Source organism: Canis lupus, chromosome 15 (genome assembly GCF_003254725.2).
Source record: "Canis lupus dingo isolate Sandy chromosome 15, ASM325472v2, whole genome shotgun sequence".
NCBI classification, from domain to species: domain Eukaryota; kingdom Metazoa; phylum Chordata; class Mammalia; order Carnivora; family Canidae; genus Canis; species Canis lupus.
Window position 1 is genome coordinate 1,852,792 of NC_064257.1, and position 18,853 is coordinate 1,871,644.

Below are 18,853 nucleotides of genomic sequence, written 5' to 3' on the forward strand. Positions count from 1 at the left end.
ATAGGGGCCTCCTGGGTCTCTTAAACTTAATATGTATGGAACAGAGACTTGACACTTCTCCTAATCCATTTCTCCACCAATTTTCCCATCTCATTGAGTCACGCCAGTAGTTCCCAGTTGCTCAAGTCAAAAATCACATTTGGTTCTTCCCTGTCACCCCTCACCTCTAATCATCTACAAATATCACTGCCTTGATCTCCAAACTATGACTCAAATTTTTCATTCCTCTCCATCTCCTTTATTCTCACCAGAGTCTGATTTCCCATCTTTTCTCATCTGGTTCACACCAATAACCAAAAGTGGGTGCAGAGAGAACACACCATCCAGTCTCTTCTGTTCCTTTAAAGGACTGCGTTTAAAGTACTGCTTTAGGGGACCCCTGGGTGGCTTGGCGGTTTAGTGCCTGACATTGGCTCAGGGTGTGATCCTGGGGTCCCGGGATCAAGTCCTGCATCCGGCTCCCTGCATGGAGCCTGCTTCTCCCTCTGCCTGTGTCTCTGCCTCTCTCTCTCTGTGTCTCTCATGAATAAATAAATAAATAAATAAATAAATAAATAAATAAATAAAATATTTTAAAAAATAAAGTATTTCTTTAGATCAGCTAGGGTGAGTCCTTAAACTTGCTTCTTTTTCAAAATTATCTTGGCTATTTAATTCCTTTGAATATTCCCATAAGTTTTAGAATGATCTTGTTATTGTAACAGCAACAACACACAAAAAAAAAACTTTATGGGCTTTGATTGTGATTGCTTTGAATCTAAAGATCAATTTAGGTACAACAGACATCTTAACAATCTTGAGTTTTCCAATCTATAAACATAGTCTATCAGTCCATTCATTTTCAACACTGATTTATATTATTTTTTTAATTTTTTAATTTATTTATGATAGTCACAGAGAGAGAGAGAGAGAGAGAGGCAGAGACACAGGCAGAGGGAGAAGCAAGCTCCATGCACCGGGAGCCCAACGTGGGATTCGATCCCGGGTCTTCAGGATCGCGCCCTGGGCCAAAGGCATGCGCCAAACCGCTGCACCACCCAGGGATCCCTGATTTATTTTATTAAGTACAAAGATTTTTGCTTTTTTTCCTAAATATTTTTAAGTGTTTTGCGCTTTTTATGCTATTATAAATAAGTTTTCAAAATTTCCATTTTCCAATTGCTTACTGTTAATATACAGAAATACAATTAATTTCCTTATATCCAGCAAATATGTCAAATTCTCTCATTAGTTTGGTGGCTGTTTTAAGGATTCCTTAAGGTCCACAAATAAAAGCAGTTTTACTTCTTCCTTCCCAGTTTTTATTTCTTTTCTTGCCTTATTGCACTGGCTAGGATTTCCAGTACAATGTTGAATAGAAGAGATGAAAGCAAGTATCTTTGCCTTATTCCTGAAGTGGAGAAAAACATTCATTCTTTTTCGGCTAGTAAGTATAGTATTAACTGTAGGTCCATCACAGATGTCCTCTATCCCTTCTGTTCCTGGTTTGCTGAGGCGTTTTTTTATTTTTTATTTTTTATTTTTTTTAATTTTAAAAAAAAATTTTTTTTTTATTTATTCATGATAGTCACACATAGAGAGAGAGGCAGAGACACAGGCAGAGGGAGAAGCAGGCTCCATGCACTGGAAGCCCAACGTGGGATTCGATCCTGGGTCTCCAGGATCGCGCCCTGGGCCAAAGGCAGGCACCAAACCGCTGCGGCGCCCAGGGATCCCTGAGGCGTTTTTTTAAAAAAATCATAAATAGGTGTTGGATTTTTCAAACGTACCTTTACTGCATCTATTCAGATTATGTTATTATTTTTCTTGATTCTGTTAATGTGATTAATTAAAATGATTGTTTTTTTAATGTTAAAATTTGCATTTCTAGAATAAACCATACTTGGTAATGATGTTTTTTTCACTTTTTTATATGTTGTTGCACTTGATTTGATAATATTCTCTTAAGGAGTTTGACATCTTTGTTTATGAGTGATATTAAACTATAATTTCCTTCTCTTGTAATGTCTTTGTCAGGTTTTGGCCTCAGAGTTGTGTTAGATTAAAGACAGCCACAAATTCTTTGCTACTTTCCATTGAGAAGTAGAGTCTCATTTGTTTCTTTTTGAATTTGTGCTGCCTTAATGACTTACTTGACCAACAGATGTGCCTTCCAAAGCTAGATGGTAAGAAGCTTTGAGCTTCCTCCCAGGCCTCTTGGACTGCTCACACTTAGAGCCCCAATCTGGCATGCAGGAAATGAGGCCACTGTGTTGTGAGGGAACCTACAACAACCAAGAGGCCATGTGGAGAGGGAGAGAAAGATTGCTCAGCCGGCTTCCAATTGTTAAAGCCCCCAGGCATTTGAGTCACCCCAGCCCAGCTGAGGCCCCCGATATTACAGAGCACAGGTAAGCCAACCCCACTGTGGCCTAAATCATGACATATAAAAATAATAGATTATTGTTTTAAGCCACTACATTTTGGGATAGTTGTACAAAAATAAATAACAGTAGAAGAATCAGGGTATGTTCCTTTTTCTTCTAGTTTCTGAAAGAGTTTGTGTACAATTAGTATTATTTATTTCTTAAATATTTGATAGAATTTACCAGCGAAACCATCTGGGTGGGAAATTTTTATATTATAAATTCAATTTCTTTAATAGATATAGAGCTATCCAGATTTTCTATTTTTTCTTACAGAGTAATCTATTAAAATGTCAATAAATCATATCATTTCCCTTATGAACACATCCAATGGCTGCTCCTTGCACTAAGAATAAAATCCAAAGTCTCCTCCATAACGTATAAGGCTTTTTGTGATTTGGCTCCTGCCTACTTTTCAGATCTTACCTGGAACCACATTCCTGATGTTTACAAGAAAGATGTCTTTCTTTCTTTCCAATTTTATTTGTTTGTTTTTTGTTTAAAGTAATCTCTGCACCCAATGCGGGGTTTGAAGTCACAACCCTGAAATCAAGAGTCTCGCACTCCCTGCACTGAGCCAGCCAGGCGCCCCACAAGGATGATTTCTTAATGTCATTTGGATTTTAGCCCAAGTACCACCTTTCTTACAAGGTCTTTTTGTCTAACAAGTCGAAATCATCTCAATTGCTCTATATCTTATTATCCACTAAAAAATTTTATAGCATTTATCACTCTCTGACATTATTGTTTAGTTGACTCATTATTTCTAGATGGTTGCCACACTTTTCTAGAATTCCAGATCTTTGTGGCAGGATCTTATTTTTTTTTTTAAGATTTTATTTATTTATTCATGACAGACACACACAGAGAGAGAGGCAGAGACACAGGCAGAGGGAGAAGCAGGCTCCATGCAGGGAGCCCGATGCGGGACTCGATCCTGGGACTCCAGGACCATGCTCTAGGCTGAAGGCAGGAGCCAAACTGCGGAGCCACCCAGGAATCCCCTTGTTGGTCTTATTCACAGTTGTGTCCCTAGAGCCTGTGTAATATCTTGTCATAGAGGGTGATGAATACATATTTACTAAACTGGTGACTTGTCGTCCTGGAATCTCCAGTCCTGACCTGGCGTATGTGTTGAGAAAATGCTGGGAAGAGGGCTTGAAGAGTCTTGGCCTCTGTTCTGATTGGTCCCTGAAAATGGCCAGCATCAGGTTCAAGAATAGTTTCCAGTGTCCACACCTGGCCACAGGTTTTGTTTCTCCTACGAGGATCTGACTCCAGCCTGGTTGGTCTCCTCCATCACAGCAGCCACGAGGCAGCTTAGAGTCCATTTAGGAGAAAGGATCCAGGTATAGCCCCTGGGAGCAAAGACGTGGCTACGCTACATAGTTTTGGTTCACAAGTCCCTCCGTCTATATGTGTCTTGGAGAAAAACGACTTTCCTCTGCCTCTCATCTGACGCACCGCAGATGCTCAATCATTCCTGAATGAGGGTCCATTCCATGCCTCCGTTTCTATGGTTCGATCTTACCCCCATACCGTTGTTACAGATGAGGAAACTGAGACACAGAGACGCGAAATGACTCCACCAGTGTCACAGAGTAAGTTAGTGGAGACGCTGGAGCTCATAGATTTTGCCCTCGATTTATGATCCTACCAACGAGGGCATCAATTTCAGAGATTAACAGCTGCAAATGATGGCTTCAAGTCGGCTGCCCCAGCGGCTCTCCAAAGTGCATCTCCAATTCAGGTTTATCTTCATTAAGCAAGTAATTCATTACCGGGTGGTAAGCATTCACATCAGAGCAAGAATATTAAAAAAGTAATTATATTTTTCACAGTGCAGCTTTCTGGGTAAATTGTATGCAAATTGCTGTCTAAATCAGGTTGGCAGATCCCATGCAGGTCTTGGCGCTATTCCGGGGGGATATTTTGGAGGCTGGACTGTCCCCCTCCGCTCATCGCCGTGGGTGCCCAGCTCAGGGTCTTGCCAAAGAAGCCAAGGAAGGCTCGAAAAATACGAGCAATTATTATCTCTTAACTCCTTGGAGCCTCAGTTTTCTCATCTGTAAAATGGGCTCCTGCTGGGACTAAGTAAGGGAATGGAGAGAACAAGCTGTGATACCTGCCTGGAATGGACATGGGAGGCACAGGCCTTCAGGAAGTGGCAAGATAGCTTCAGGGAGGCCCGTGGGGTTGTATCAGTAAGTCCCTGGTACCTACAAGACCCAGAGAGAGGGTGAGAGCAGCTCTGGGGTGGCATGGTGGGGCACTGGTGAGGAATCAGGAGGCCTGGCTTCCTTCTCCTCCTAATACTGCCAGCAATTCACTGTGTGACCCCAAGTTCACAACTGTCCCCTTGGGCTTTGCTTCATACTCAGCCATAATTAAGCCCTGAAATAATGATCACCCAACAGGTGCACACACACACCCCCCACTCACATTGTACTGACCTCCCACCTCTAGGACTGAGAAGGTCCACGCTGGAGCAGGGCACTTAAAAAGGAAACACATCAATTCTCTCGGTTTACAGGTGAGAAAAGGCTCAGAGAAGGGTGTGAAGGATCCAAGGTCACATATCAGGTGAGTGATGGAGTCAGGACCAGAGTTCCAGGCCAGGGCAGCTCCAATACCTCCTCTGAATACCCAGCTGACAAATGGGCACTGTTAAGGCCTGTGTTGGAAACCGTCAAATGTAGTTTGCACATTTGGTATCATTTGTTTTTTCTCAGGGTTGGAACATACCCCTGGGATTTGATCGGGGCAGGTGACTTCCTGTCTGAACTTCAGTGTCTCCATTTGTCCAATGAGGCCATTGGAGGAGATGCTTCATGAAGCCCCCCTGCATGAGACCTAGTAGGGAGGGCTTTAGTGACATCTTTGCCCTTCCCTCCATCTGAGAGAAGCCCTGGGAGTGCCCAGGGACCTAGAGGCAGAGTATCTGGGCCTGCCCAGGGGGTCTTGGTGCTAGGTCCCAGACTACCTGCCCGCACACTGGAAACGAACTGACGATGATGGTTTAGGAAGACAGAGGGTGCCCCTTGTTTTGGAGGAGCTGCTTAGGTACAGAGCCCTGGCAGCTCAGAGCCCCAGACCATAGGGCCAAGGTTACCCCAGAGACAGTCAAATGGGGCCACATAATCCCCCACAAATGTGGCTCCGAGGGGGCACAGAGCTCTGTTAGGGGCCATGGCCATGCCCAGAGCTACGTCCACTAAACACACAGCTGCATCCAAGTACACACCCAGGCTAGCACACACACCTGCACCCACCCGATGCTCAGACAGGAACAGGTGTCCACCCCGGCCTGGCCGGATATGGCTGCACCTGGTCACACCTGGTCACACCTTCGCACAGACCATAACTAAGCCCTGGGTAGTGGTCACCTAGCAGGGCGCACCAAGACATTTGGTGGCACCACAGCCACACTAGAGTACCAGTGACATCCAGGCACGGACCCCTCTGGGAGAACACATGCCTTCCCTCTGACCCAGCTCCTGTTCTCAGCCCTCCCCTGTGCAGACCCCGGATTCCACACTTGCGGGGCTCCTGAGGAGTCTTACCACGACCCCCCGACAGCAGGTTCTGGGCAGCATGCGCGAGTACCTGCTTTTGTCCCTGCCGAGACACACGCGCTGCTGCTCCACTCACACCTGTGAGGTCCTTCTGTTCTTACGTCTTCCTCAAGCATCATTTCAGAGCATCCGGGGCATCCAGGATTTTAGAGAACAGCCAAACCATAGCTCCTACCTTTTCTCCACCTAGACATCTCTGAGACACAGCCCAGCCCACCTCAGACTGAGCCAGTCAGGCCTTCTGCATCCTTCGCAGAGGCTGGGATGGGTGGGTTTAGGGCTGGTCATGGACTTCCCGAGCTTTCTCCAGGATGCAAAAATCCTCTCAGGCTTTGGGAATCTCCTCTGCTGTCAGCCTTTCTTCGACACACCTTTCTAGAAGAAGCTCAAGACTCCCCCTGAAGCCTTTCATGGCCGGGCCTGGCAGTAGGTCCCCCACTGGGTGCAGACACGGTCAGGCATTGACCCAGGAGCCCACGTTCACAATCTTGACTCCTGGGCCTGTCTCTTCTCTCAAGGCCTCGGTTTCTCCTTCTGCACCATGAGGGAAAGGGGCGGGGTAGCATAGTATTGAAGTGAGCTCGAAAGGCCCCTCCAGTCCCATACTTCTTGTTCTCTGCTTTTCCCAAACCAGGGCTGGTGACTAAGGCACCCTGCACTGGGCCCCAGACACCTGTTCTAGCCTTTCTCCCCCGCTCCCGGCTGCCACCCCCAAGCCCCCAGCAAGGGCAGAGCAAAGCAGTGGAAAGAGCAGGGCCCTCTGAAGGAGAAGGAGGTGTGGGCAGCCGTTGTGCTTCTTGAGGACAGAGCTTGCAATTTGGATCTGCAGCTTCTTCTCCAAGGTGGGCCACGCAGGTCGCATAACAAGCATCTGCTAAAGCCACGTCAATGGACTCCCTCCTCCTTCCCAGGCAGGTAGACTTCTCTGAGCTTCCATGTCCTCTCCTGTGAGGCGGGGACAACCTGGTCACAGTGGGCTCGAGGACCCTGTGAGGCTGCGAGGAGGGCCTGGCCCAGCCCCTGGCCCCAGGAGTGTCCGGCAAGGGGCAGCCCACCCTCTTCCCCTCACTGGGGCGTGGGACTGCCCAGCTTGGGGAGGAAGGACGGGCCGCAGGAGCAGGACGGGGAGAGCACCAGAGAACTCTGGGCTGAGAGCTTGCTTCTTGGTCTCACTGGCCACCTCCAGCGCACCGCAAAGCCCTGAGCCTGCAGCCGGCTCGGTGGGGGGAGCAGAGGGTGGGGAGAGCAAGGAGAGAAACCCACTCAGTGGCTCGCCCACCGATACAAGGCCTCCGGGCCCCAAAGGCCCTTAGTCATGCAGCGGGCACCAGGGGAAGGGGTGCCCCCTGTTCAGCCCAGGCGGCCTTGGCAGGTACGAGCTGCCCACCGCCTCCCAGGGCGGCCTGAGCTGAGCTAAGCCCGTCTCCCTGGAGATCCCCTCCCTGGGTCCCCCTTGGCACCTGCTCCTTCTGCTTCCTGACAGCTCCAGGACCCACGGACCTACCTACCCCCAGCCTCCACCTCCTAGAGCTTCTTTACAGGCCACACGGCCACTCAGCTGTTGCTTCTACAGCCTGGACCCGAGTCTCCTCACCTGCTCAGACACATCCCTATGCATCTAGGCACATGCTCACCTGTGCGCACACACGCACGCACTCACACCGGGCCCCCTCCCAGGACCCAGGCCATCCCTGAAGGGCACACCAACCCTCACCCCCACAGAAGCTGCTGCCCTCCTCTCCCATCCTGCTGGCGCTGCCCTGGAAGACGAGCAGGGAAAGGTGGAGGGACCTAAGAGGACTCATCTCCCACTGGGAGCCCTTCCTCTTCCCCACCCCCCGCCTTCTGCCACTTTCCTATGTCAGGGCCATGCTGATGACACCAGAGAATCCATCAAATGCCACCCCCGTGTCAGGTCATGTCACAACATAATTAAAGCATTAGATCTTCGTGATGAAGCCGTTGCCATCAATTCTGAGAGTGACTGATCCAATCTACAGAAAGGGGAAATTTCTCTCCGCCCGCCACAACTGCCACAGCTGCCTTCCCCTCCCCGAGAAGGGAGCCAGCATTGCTTGTGAGAGTTAGGGCTCTGGACTCCAGGCTGAGCCACAGGGGAGGAGGGCCTGGCCTTGGGGTGCGTGCCCTTCCTGCCTCTGCGTGGGCTGGGGCTACTTCCGGCCCAGCCTCTGCACCTGCGATCTTGGGAATAGTGCTCCCACTTCTGCATTTCAGTGCTCCCTTCTATGAATGGGATGTGGGGCAGGCGACTGAGGGAAGGGAGGATGGGGACTCAACCTCTGAGGACCCACAGGAGCAGAAGAAGCAGGAGCACTGGGGTCAGAAGACTGATAGGCCTGAATCTTGACTAGCGGTGGAGCTGCGGTCAAGTGAGTTCTCACTTCTCCTGGCCCTCCCCTGGAGGAAGGGGAAAGTATTCCTGCCTCTGGAAGTTACAGTGAGGATTAAAGATGTTCCAACCTCTCAGTGACCCCTTTGGACCAAGGCATTGGTGAAGGAACTGGATTGAAGCCTGGTCTTCTTTGCTCTGGACCCCAAAGCGTGGGCGCAAAGAATATGGGGCTTGAGGTGATAGAGGGGGATCACAGGCGCCAGCTCTGTTGCTTCTCAGATGACATCACCATCCGGAAGTTGGAACAGGAGCCAGGTTCTTGGAAACAGAGGGTCGGGGATGACACAAGGGAGAGGGAGAGTGAGAGGTGTGGAGGGATGGAGGCCATCACTTGACGGTTGGCACGTCGGGAGAAGGGTAGGTAAGAACCAAGCAAGGGGCCAAAGCCTTGGGTAGGGGCAAGGGTAGAAGCAGGGAGACCAGTGTGAGGCCACTGCAGTGATCTGGGCAAGACATGAGGGTGGCTCTACCTAGTCTGAGCAGGAGTTGAGGGGTGATTCCAAAGTCTCGGGGCTGAGCAACTGGAAGAGTTACCACTGGTGGAGATCTTCCCCATGGACCAAGTTTGAGTAGACGATGGGAGCAGAAGGGTGGAGGTGGCAATCAGGAGTTTGTTTAAAGCCCTAACTGACATCCCGGTGGAAATGTTGAGCAAGCAGGTGGATACGCCTATCTGGAGTTCAGGGCAAAGATTCTGACCAAAGATTTGAGGCTTGGGGGACACCTGGGTGGCTCAGTGGTTCAGCATCTGCCTTTGGCTCAGGTCATGATCCTGGGGTCCTGGGATTGAGTCCCACATCGGGCTTCCCGCAGGGAGCCTGCTTCTCCCTCTACCTGTGTCTCTGCCTCTCTCTGTGTGTCTCGTGAATAAATAAATAAAATCTTAAAAAGGAAAAAAAAAGATTTGAGACTTGAGAGTGGTCAGCAAGTAAGTGGCGTCTAACGCCTGGAGCTTGGAGGAGGTCTCTTGGGAAATGAGGTTGGGCGAAAAGAAGAGGTATAAGGATGAAGCCCGGAGCACTGCAACACGAAGCTGGGGAGATGGGGGAAACCAACACTGGAGACAGAGCAGGGGAGGTCAGGAAGGGGAGGGAAAAGCCAAGCCAGGATGGTACCCAAGAAGATGAATGAAGAAAGTGTCTTAGAAGGATTATGTGATCATTGGCATCAGAGTTACATCAGCTCCAGGGAGATGAAGACCCAGGAGTGGCCAATGGCAATGTAGAGGGAATGTTTGTTGGATGAATAAACAGGGAATAAGCCAAAATTCCATCAATAGAACCATGAAGTCCAACGGGTTCTGGAATGGGACCTGACCTCGTGAACAGCAAATGAGACGATACCAGCTAAGCCCAGCCAGCACAATTGGGGTCAAGCATCAAAAGGCCAGGTGGGATTGGTCCTGGGAACTGGAAGGAGACCCACTGCAGGTGGAACCCAGGTTCTATTAAACCCCATGAAAAGAAGATCTCCTTACTTCTGAAGGGCTCCTCTGGGCCATCTGGGTTTTGAGTTTCTGGTTTCTGACCTCAGGTCTTAATTCTCTTGTTTTGGGTATCACCCTGTGGATATGACCCTTGAGGTCTGCTTAAACTGACTCTTCAAGGCAGCCATCCATACAGGTTCCTACAGGGGGGCTGCAGACTCCCATGGAGCTCCTGGGCAGGATCCCAGACACCTCTGCCTTGTTCTGAACCTGCTCCCAGCCAGTCCTATTCTACTCCTTATTCCTTTGTTTGAGGTCTGTCTGGGCCACATAACAAACTCCTCTACTTTAAACAACTTTACCCAACAGACCCAGTGTAGCCAGCCCCTTCAGACTCCGTCCCCAGGCTCCAAATCACACCATAGTTGAATCTGAGAGTCGTTTTCCCAACTACGCCCTTGGCTCAACTTGATGAGGAGCTAGTTTCCCTCTTGGCTGCTAGGCCTGTCCTCTCAGTTCTGGGGCCCTCCTGTCCCCACCCCTTGAGCGGCATGAGCACTCAGCTGAACCCCACCCCTGGAGCAGAAGACAGATGGTACTTGTTCTAACGGGGGAAAAACAATAACAGTGGGAGGAAGAATGGGGGAAGGATTGATTCTAGCCCAGGGCCTCTGAGGCCACATGGTCCAGGCAGGTTTTGTGGGTGGGTTTTGGACAAATGCTGGTATCGCTGGGGACAAGGGGAAGCCAGATGGAGGGGTCTGCATGGGCAAAAAGCACATGGAGGGGTTAGCATGGGCAAAAGCACAAGATCTGAGGGAATGGTCCACTTGGGGGAAAAGATATAATGAGATGCCCCCCATAGTGGAGATGGGTGCCCAGGGAGAGGAGGCTGGAAGAGCAGTGGGTTATCACACCAGCTCCAGTCTGGTGGGAGTCCTCAGATGCTTCCAAAGCCTGCCCTGGGACTGATCAAATGCCTCCTAAACATCCTGCTAGCTGCTCAGCTCTGATGACCTAGCACCTTCCATCCAGGAGACACCCAGGTCAGTCTCCAAAGGCCCTGCCAGGTCTCTTGGAATCAGAGTGGAAGTTGAATCTCTGAATAACTGCTAACTTACCATGCCAGCATCTGCCCTTGAGCCTAGAGTTGGGGTCTCAGAGGTTTAAAGAAAGAGATTGAAAGCATCATCTTAAAGATGATCTTGGAAGAAAAGTCGTGTAGAGGGAGAAGTAGAAAGTCAAGACTCCTGGATTCTCCTGTCTGAAGACTGGAGTGAGGAAGGGGAGTCATTAATGGGCCCGGACTTGAGGGGAAAGGACACAAAGGACTATGGGTCACAGAATCGGGATTGGGATGGACCTTCCTGGCACCTAGTCCACTGCTGTGCAAGGCAGGAGGCCCTCCTCATCACCCTTGCCCAGGGGCTGTCCAGCCTCCATGTGGGCACCTCCTCTGATGGAGCTCTCACTCCTTCCTAAGGTAGCATTCATCCTGGCACAGCTCTGAGTTTTCCTAAGTCTTCTGCAGTTCCACTCAAGGTCAAGTTCCACACTCTGAGACTCCACAGAAACAGCTCCATTTCCCCCTTTGTGAGACAGCATTGTAGCAATTGGAAAATGGAGAGCCCGATGCCTGCCTCCTGAGGACTTTCTTTCTCAAGAGGTCTCTGAGCCAGCTCCGGGGCCATCCCTTGGGCTTGCAGTAGAGTCCTGCCTCTTGGGTCACTCTCTGGAGGGATGTACAGAGCCGTGTCTGTGGCAGTGCGTGTGCCCAGATGCTCTTGTGAATTGCACTGCATGCACACTTGTGGCTGAGGGTTTGCAGGGATGCAGACCGGCTCTGTGTCTGTGTGTGAGGAAAAGCATCACTTCCTCCATGCCTGGGCTGTGGCCACGGGTAAGCACATGAACATGCATGCGTGTCTCTGACTGTGGTTGCGTGTGGGTAGGAGTGCTCCCGATGGTCTGTCATTGAAGGCTGCGTGTATGTGACTAACTGTGATCACAAGTGTGAATCTGCACATGAAGGGCTTGCTAGGGCTGTACATGGACGTGACCCGCCAGGAATGCGTAGGTCCTGTTACTCTGGTTAGGTTGTTTCTGAGTATCTGGTTGTGACTGAAGAGCATGTGTGTGCAGGTCGTGATCTCAGGCATACACGAGACTGTATTTGTGACAGATTGTAATTTATTGTAAGAGACGGGCCAAGGCTGTGAGTGTGCAAGAAGTGGTTCCCCGGGTGCCTGTGTAACTGTGCCTGAGGATGTGGTTATGTTTGCATGCTTGGATGCACCAGTGTGGCTGTGTGTCAGCGTTGATGGCTGTGTGTGTGGCTGTGGCTCTGTGTGTGATGCAATGTGTGTTTGTGACTCTATTCTGTGTGTGTGTGTGTGTGTGTGTGTGTGTGTGTGTGAATGGCTGCGGCTAAGTATAAATGAAGGTGCCTGTGTGTGGAGGTGGAGGTGGAAAGGGTGAGGACAATGCAGGATAAAAAGGGGACTTGCTCGAAAAGGTCTCCCCAACCCCATTTTAATCAGAAACGGAGCAGCTGTTAGTCTGAATAGACACTGCACAACGGCAGACGTCTTAATCTCTTCTGCATTGTGATTCACTCGGCGAAGCCCTATTACTCAGCTTTTGATAGGAGCTTACTTGTCTCAAGTGTTTTCATTATTGCCCTAATACTATCTATTAACATACTGGAGGGAGCTCGCTGCTGTCTGGAGCTGGCATCACTGGGCTTTTAAAGATTATGGGCCTTGCAAATACATAACATTTTACTGCCTTGCAGACGTAATTCATTGGGAGAAAAAAAAAGGCTCACGTAAATAGATAGGTAAATAGATAACTGAGTAGGGGAGAGAGGGCGCTGGAGGGAGAAGGAGAATCTATGATCCAAACACGGCTGTCATCTCCAGCTCAAATAATTGTCTTCTGGGAGGAAGGGCCAGACAGACATTGTCTCATTTGGGGCAACTGTAGCCTCAAATCCTTCATCTCTGGGTATCCTGGGGTGGGGGTATGCCTGGGGCCCTGGCACACAGTAAGACCCTGGGCTTCTCTGAGGGATGCCCCATGGTTGTGGTACAGACTGGGGCAAGATGCAGGGAAGCGCATGATGGGAAGATCCTGGGATTCGGTGTCAGGCGGTATAGGGTCAAACCCCAGTAGTGCTGCTGATTTGCAGGATGACCTTTGTTCCCATCTCCATGCCTTGTTTCTGAAGCTGCAAAGCGAGAAGTCTGAACTAGATTCAAAGCCAGTTTCAAAGGTCTCCATCCTAGACTCAGCTGGTGCTTGAACAAAAACGGTCAGCATTAACTCATCAACCTGGATTCCTGAGGAAGAAGAGCGCCAGCACCGGCACCATCTCAGAAATGGCAAACAGCAAAACGATCGTCTGGTCCAACCACCACTTCTCTTCCACATTCCCGCCATGTGAGTGCACACCTACGGGATAAGAATCCCACTACTTTCTTTTTCTTTTTATTAAATGAACATACTTTCAACTCTGGCTTTTTTGTGTAGTTCAAGACAATGTTTGAAGTACATATGAACCCTTCCCTTCGTCAAATTTCACTGAAATAATAGAAAAACACATAAAAAGAACACATTCATATCTGCTGAAGAAAATGAGAAATTATGCCTCCAGTAGAACAGAAAAATTTGAAGACCTTCTAGAAGACAAAAAGCAGATAGAATCCAATTTATGGAGAAAACCAGAATTGTTAGGGGTGTATTGATGGCCTAGTCAGTTAAGTGGCTGCCTTCAGCTCAGGTTGTGATCCCAGGGTCCACGTTGGGCTCCCTGCTCAGTGGGGAGCCTGCTTCACCCTCTCCCTTTACCCCTCCCCCTGCTTGTACTCTCTTGTTCTCTCTCAAATTAATAAATAAAATCTTAAGAAAGAAATAAAAAACTAGCATGGTTAAATCAACACAGAAGGAATGACTAAAAAGATGTAAGCTGTTCTTTCCAACAAAACCTTAGGAAGACTCCTAGCATAGGGAGTGGGGGGTGTAAGCAACAGTGCAAGCAACAGGCAAAGAGCTGTTGAGTAAACAAACAACCAGCAGCTCCTTTCTCTCCCAGTGTATACAGAATGATTGGCTGTGGCTTTTGCTTCTGGTGGATTGCCTCCTAAACAAAATGAAAGATCTACCTTAGGAGGTACGATAAACTGACACATTGGTGTCCATGAACCACGCCTCTTGGTATTCACATCCTTGTGGAGTTCCCTACACATTGGCTTTGGACTTGGCAATGTAACCTGCTTTGGTCTATGGGACATTAGCAAGCCCACTGCAATCACTGGGGCTTGTCTGCTTAGAATACTCCCCTGTTGGAATGGCACCACCATTCTGTAAGAAAGTCCACTCTATTCTGGAGAAAGGGGAATAAAAATCCATGTGGAGACAGAGCCCACCTGGTGGAGAAACTAGGTGTTTTAGCAGACAGCCAGCACCAAGATTCCAGACATGAAAGTGAAGCCTTCTTGGGCCTTCCAACACAGCCCAGCAGCCTGCTGAATGTAACAACATGAGTGGGTCTAGCCAATGCCATATGGACTAAAAGAACGAACCCAGGAAACCCATACAATCACAAGAAATAACAAATTATTCTTTTAAGACATTAAGTCATGGAGTGTTTTGTTAGGCAGCACTAAATAACTGATACAGGAGAAATGACTATGTACGTTTTGAGACCAGTGGAGAACAGAACTAAATGTTTGCACTGGACGTAGTAAGGGGAAAAGAAGGAAAAGCCAATGCAGCAGTCCTGCTCAGCAAAGAAATATATTAAAGTACTTCACACACACAATAAAGTCTTTCTTGCTTCAGTAATCATGACAGTCCCCCAGCCTGCCTATGTGTGGTTCCCTCATTCTTTCTAAAAGGACTCCTACAGTGAGCAGCCCCTCCTGCTCTTTCATTGACACAAAGCTGCAGACAGCCTCTTTTCCGGGAGAAAGTCTGTCCTGAGAGCATGCCTACACAGCCATGAAAGAAACTCATAGCAGAGTCCTGAATACATTTGTCAACCTAATTTTAAATTTATAAATCTGAAATGATCATCTTGGATCATCTTTGAAGCAAACCAAGAGAATGAGAAAGAACAAGATGAAAAACCAAAATAATTCATCCTAGAGGAAATAGAGACAATGTAGGAACAGAGAGGAACTTTAAAAGAATTCTAGGTTGCATCTTCAGAGAGATCCAAAAGAAATTTGCTCTTATAAAATAAGATTACTAGGAACAAACTGAGGGTCACTGGAGGGGAAGTGGGTGGGAGGATAGGGTAACTGGGTGATGGGCATTCAGGAGGGCATGTGATGTGATGAGCACTGGGTGTTATATGCAGCTGATAAATAATTGAACTCCACATCTGAAACTAATGCTGTACTATATGTTGGCTAACTGCATTTAAAAAAAATAAATTAAATAGAGAATATTTCTATGGAAAAGAAGCAATCAAATAAAAGGACATTATCCTTGAAAATTAAAAACATGGGATGCTTGGGTGGCTCAAGTCATGATCCCAGGCTCCTGGGATCAAGTCCCACACTGGGCTCCCTGCATGGACCCTGCTTCTCCCTCTGCCTGTGTCTCTGCCTCTGTGTGTGTGTGTCTCATGAATAAATAAAGAAAATCTTTTAAAAAAAGAAAGTTAAAAATATAAAAATAAAATCAAGGAAATCCCCTAGAAAATGGAATGAAAACATGAAGACATACAAAATATGAGAAAATAAATGACCTAGTACTTATAAACTTTCTAGACCAAGATAACAGAGACTGGAGGTGTTGAAATAATTAAAGATGTAATTTTAAAATATTTTCTAGAGCTACAGAAAGAGCTGAGTCCTCAAACTAGAAAAAGACTCACCAAGTAGTAAGCAGAAAACACTAAAAAGATACACATCCTGGTGGCATTTCTAAATCACAAAATGAAAAAAAAATACTCAATGTTTCTGGATTATCTTTCTGGAACCTAAAATTCCATACCAGCCAAATTATCAAGCATGAAAATAAATCCAAGATATTTTCTGATAATAAAAGAACAAAGAAAATGTACTATTCATTCACTCCTTATGAAGAAATAATGATGTACTACAGAAAGACAAGGAATTCAAAAAGGAGAATGTCATGGATTTTTAAATGTTTTAAAGAAAGGAAACCAGTAAATGCCAAGAAGCTAAAAAATTAATGAAAACAAATCTATAAAACTTCAATTTTAAAGAAATGATTTATTTTAAAAGTGTCAAAATAAAGTAAAATAATAATAGCTGGAGCTAAAGTTTCAACAAAATATGAAAGATAGGAGGAGGTCTAAGAGACTTGAATGAAAAAGCACTTAAATAAGTTTATAAAAAATTAAGAGGACAAAAAAAAATAGAAATAGTACATATAACTTTCCAAAAAATAGAAATAAGAAAACTTAATCAAACAAACAGAAAGTGGGGAGACATCCAAACATACCAAAATCACAATAATTGTGAATGGGCTAAACTATCTTATTTAATGACAGAGACTTTCAGAATGGGTGAAAGAAATCTCAACAACATAATACACATAAATGTGTATACACACATATCCACACATCATACAATTATTTTAAAGAATTGCATTTAAAACAATACAATACAAAAAGATTAAAAGTAGAATGAAAATGAATATATGCTAACAAAACAAAACAAAAGCATAAAATATTAGTATTAGATTTAATAGAATTCAAAATAAAACAGCTATAAAAGGTACAACCTACCAAGAAGGTATGACAATCAAATAAATTTTGTACTTAAACAACTGAGTACCAAAATTTAGAAAGAAAAGTTAAAACTACAAAGAGAAATTGTTGAACTTGTAAGGATATTTGATTTTTACATGCCTCTTCAAAAGCTGATAGATCCGGTAAACAAAAGAAGTAAAGCTATAGGAGAATTGGAATAATATAATTTAAAAGTTTGATTTGAGATTTATATAAGAAATTTGCCAAACTGAGAATACACTTTTACATGTTCTTTTTTAATATCTGTGGTACACACAAAAATTGGCTATCCATTAAAGTTGGCAAGAAGAAAAATCTTAATTCCAAAAAACGGAAATCATATAGGCTACATTTTCTGACTACAATGTTAAAAAAAAAAAAATTAGCATCAAAGACAAAAGAGTACCAAAACAATGTAATAAAAGCTCAGCAACTTAGAAACTTTAAAACACTATTCTGTGTAATTCTCAGGTTAGAGACAAACTCAAAATTGAAATTATTTATAAATTAATGGCACACCATATAATGAAATCAATTGTTAAGGCCAATGCAGTATTTATGGAAAAATGTATAGCCTTGAACACATTTATAAGAAAATCGGAAAGAGAATTGAATGCAAGCAGTTGGGAAAAAGAACATGGGGAGTGGGGAACTCTATAAAAATACGGAATTAATAGAGATAAAAGCAGAAATTAATGAAATGAGAAGCAAATGTAGACTTGGTAAATAAAACCAAATGCTGTTTCTTTAATTTATTTATTCCCTTAATGGCTCAAGAAGAGGTTAAAAAATGCTAATTAATATACGTAGAAGAAATTAGATGATCAAAGAGACACTTCTAAAAACAGCATCAGGCCCAGAACAGATTTAACAGTGAGTTATAGCAAACCTTCAAGAACAAATAACTTGTGCTATTTAAATGGTTAGAAAACAAAGATGGAAAACTTCCCAATCCATTCTGTTAGGCTAGCACTCGAAGAGGCATCTGCTGTTTTTGCTCCTCGGTGTTCATTCATCCTTCCAGTAACCGCACCCCGATTATCCTCAGAGGGACCCTCTCCACCCTACTCCGTGTCTGTATACTTCTAGGGAAGGTTCCAGGCTGGGCCTACGCACCAGCTTTGCTCTCTCCCAACCACTGCGATGGTTGGGGGATAGGCATGTGATCCTGTCATGAACAATGAAATGCAAGAGATTTTTCAGTGACTTTTGGGCTATAGACCCTGGAGCAGCCACTTGCCTGCCATGTGGAGCCCGAGAAGGAAGCAGATAGGAGGGGAAAAAAGGGGATGGAGAGAAAATGAGCATCGAATACAGTATCTGAGCCCTGGATGCAACCATGCCTCCAGGTACGCCCTCCCCTCCAGACCCTTCAGCTCCCTGAACCACTGTTTGAATCAGCAAAGCCTGAACTTGCTGTCATTTTCAACCGAAGCCACTGACCCCAGCATACCAATGCCGAACGAGGACAACACACGCAAGAACGTGGCCCAATCACACTTACACAGATGCAAAACTCATAAATAAAATGGTAGCAAATTTAATCTAGCCATGTATTATAAGACCAATAATTCATGAGCAAATAGGTCTTATCCCAGGAATCCAGCCTAGATGCTAACATTCCAAACGAATCTTTATTTCTAGACTCACTACAGTGACACATTAAAGAAAGAAAACCAAATGACTATCTCTAATAAAATGATAAGAATTTGTAATACACTTCCTTAACCCGATAAAGAGTCCTGCACTGGTCAGTTTTATGTGTCTCCCTGGTGAGGCTCCAGTCCCCAGTTAAGCAGCCAAACACTAATCTAGGCGTAGCCGTGACCGTATTTTGTAGTATGATTAAAGTCCATAATCAGGTGACTTTAGTTAAGGGAGATTATCCTAGATAATCTGGGTGTGCCCTGATTCAATGAGATGAAAGGCTTTAAGAACAGGACTGAGACTTTGCAAAAAAGAAATTCCACCTGTGGGCCACAGCTTCGGCTCCTGCCTGAGAGTTCCAGCCGGCCCTTCCTGAGAGCCTGCCCTGTGGATTTGGGACCTGCCTGGCCAAGCCCCAATCGCCATATATCTGTTCCTATATACTTCCTAGCAGTCCCACTTCAATGGTAGAGCCTTGACTGATACAGGTCTCTAACTGCAGCAAACATCACACATACCTGTGAGTCACACGAAGCACCCCCCCACCCCGGCCCCAGGCAGGGACAAGACAAGATGCCCACTACGCCAACATTTTAAAAGGATGTTATTCTGTATGTTGGC

The 18,853-nt window shown here is 46.2% G+C and overlaps 2 long non-coding RNA genes across 3 annotated transcripts; one reads left to right on the forward strand and one right to left on the reverse strand.

Moving 5' to 3' along the window:
* Positions 1-871: 871 nt before the first annotated feature.
* On the reverse strand, positions 872-9,707 carry LOC125752575 (uncharacterized). The gene is made up of 3 exons (XR_007402475.1): positions 8,462-9,707; positions 4,859-6,925; positions 872-4,495 (listed from the first exon to the last, which is right to left on the reverse strand). It is a non-coding gene; the product is annotated as an uncharacterized LOC125752575 (long non-coding RNA).
* LOC112642280 (uncharacterized) lies at positions 8,668-13,336 on the forward strand. Of its 2 annotated transcripts, none has more exons than XR_007402474.1 (2): positions 8,668-8,754; positions 13,049-13,336. It is a non-coding gene; the product is annotated as an uncharacterized LOC112642280 (long non-coding RNA). The 2 variants fall into 2 exon arrangements; XR_003125127.3 differs by lacking the exon at positions 8,668-8,754 and adding an exon at positions 9,260-9,834.
* Positions 13,337-18,853: the final 5,517 nt, after the last annotated feature.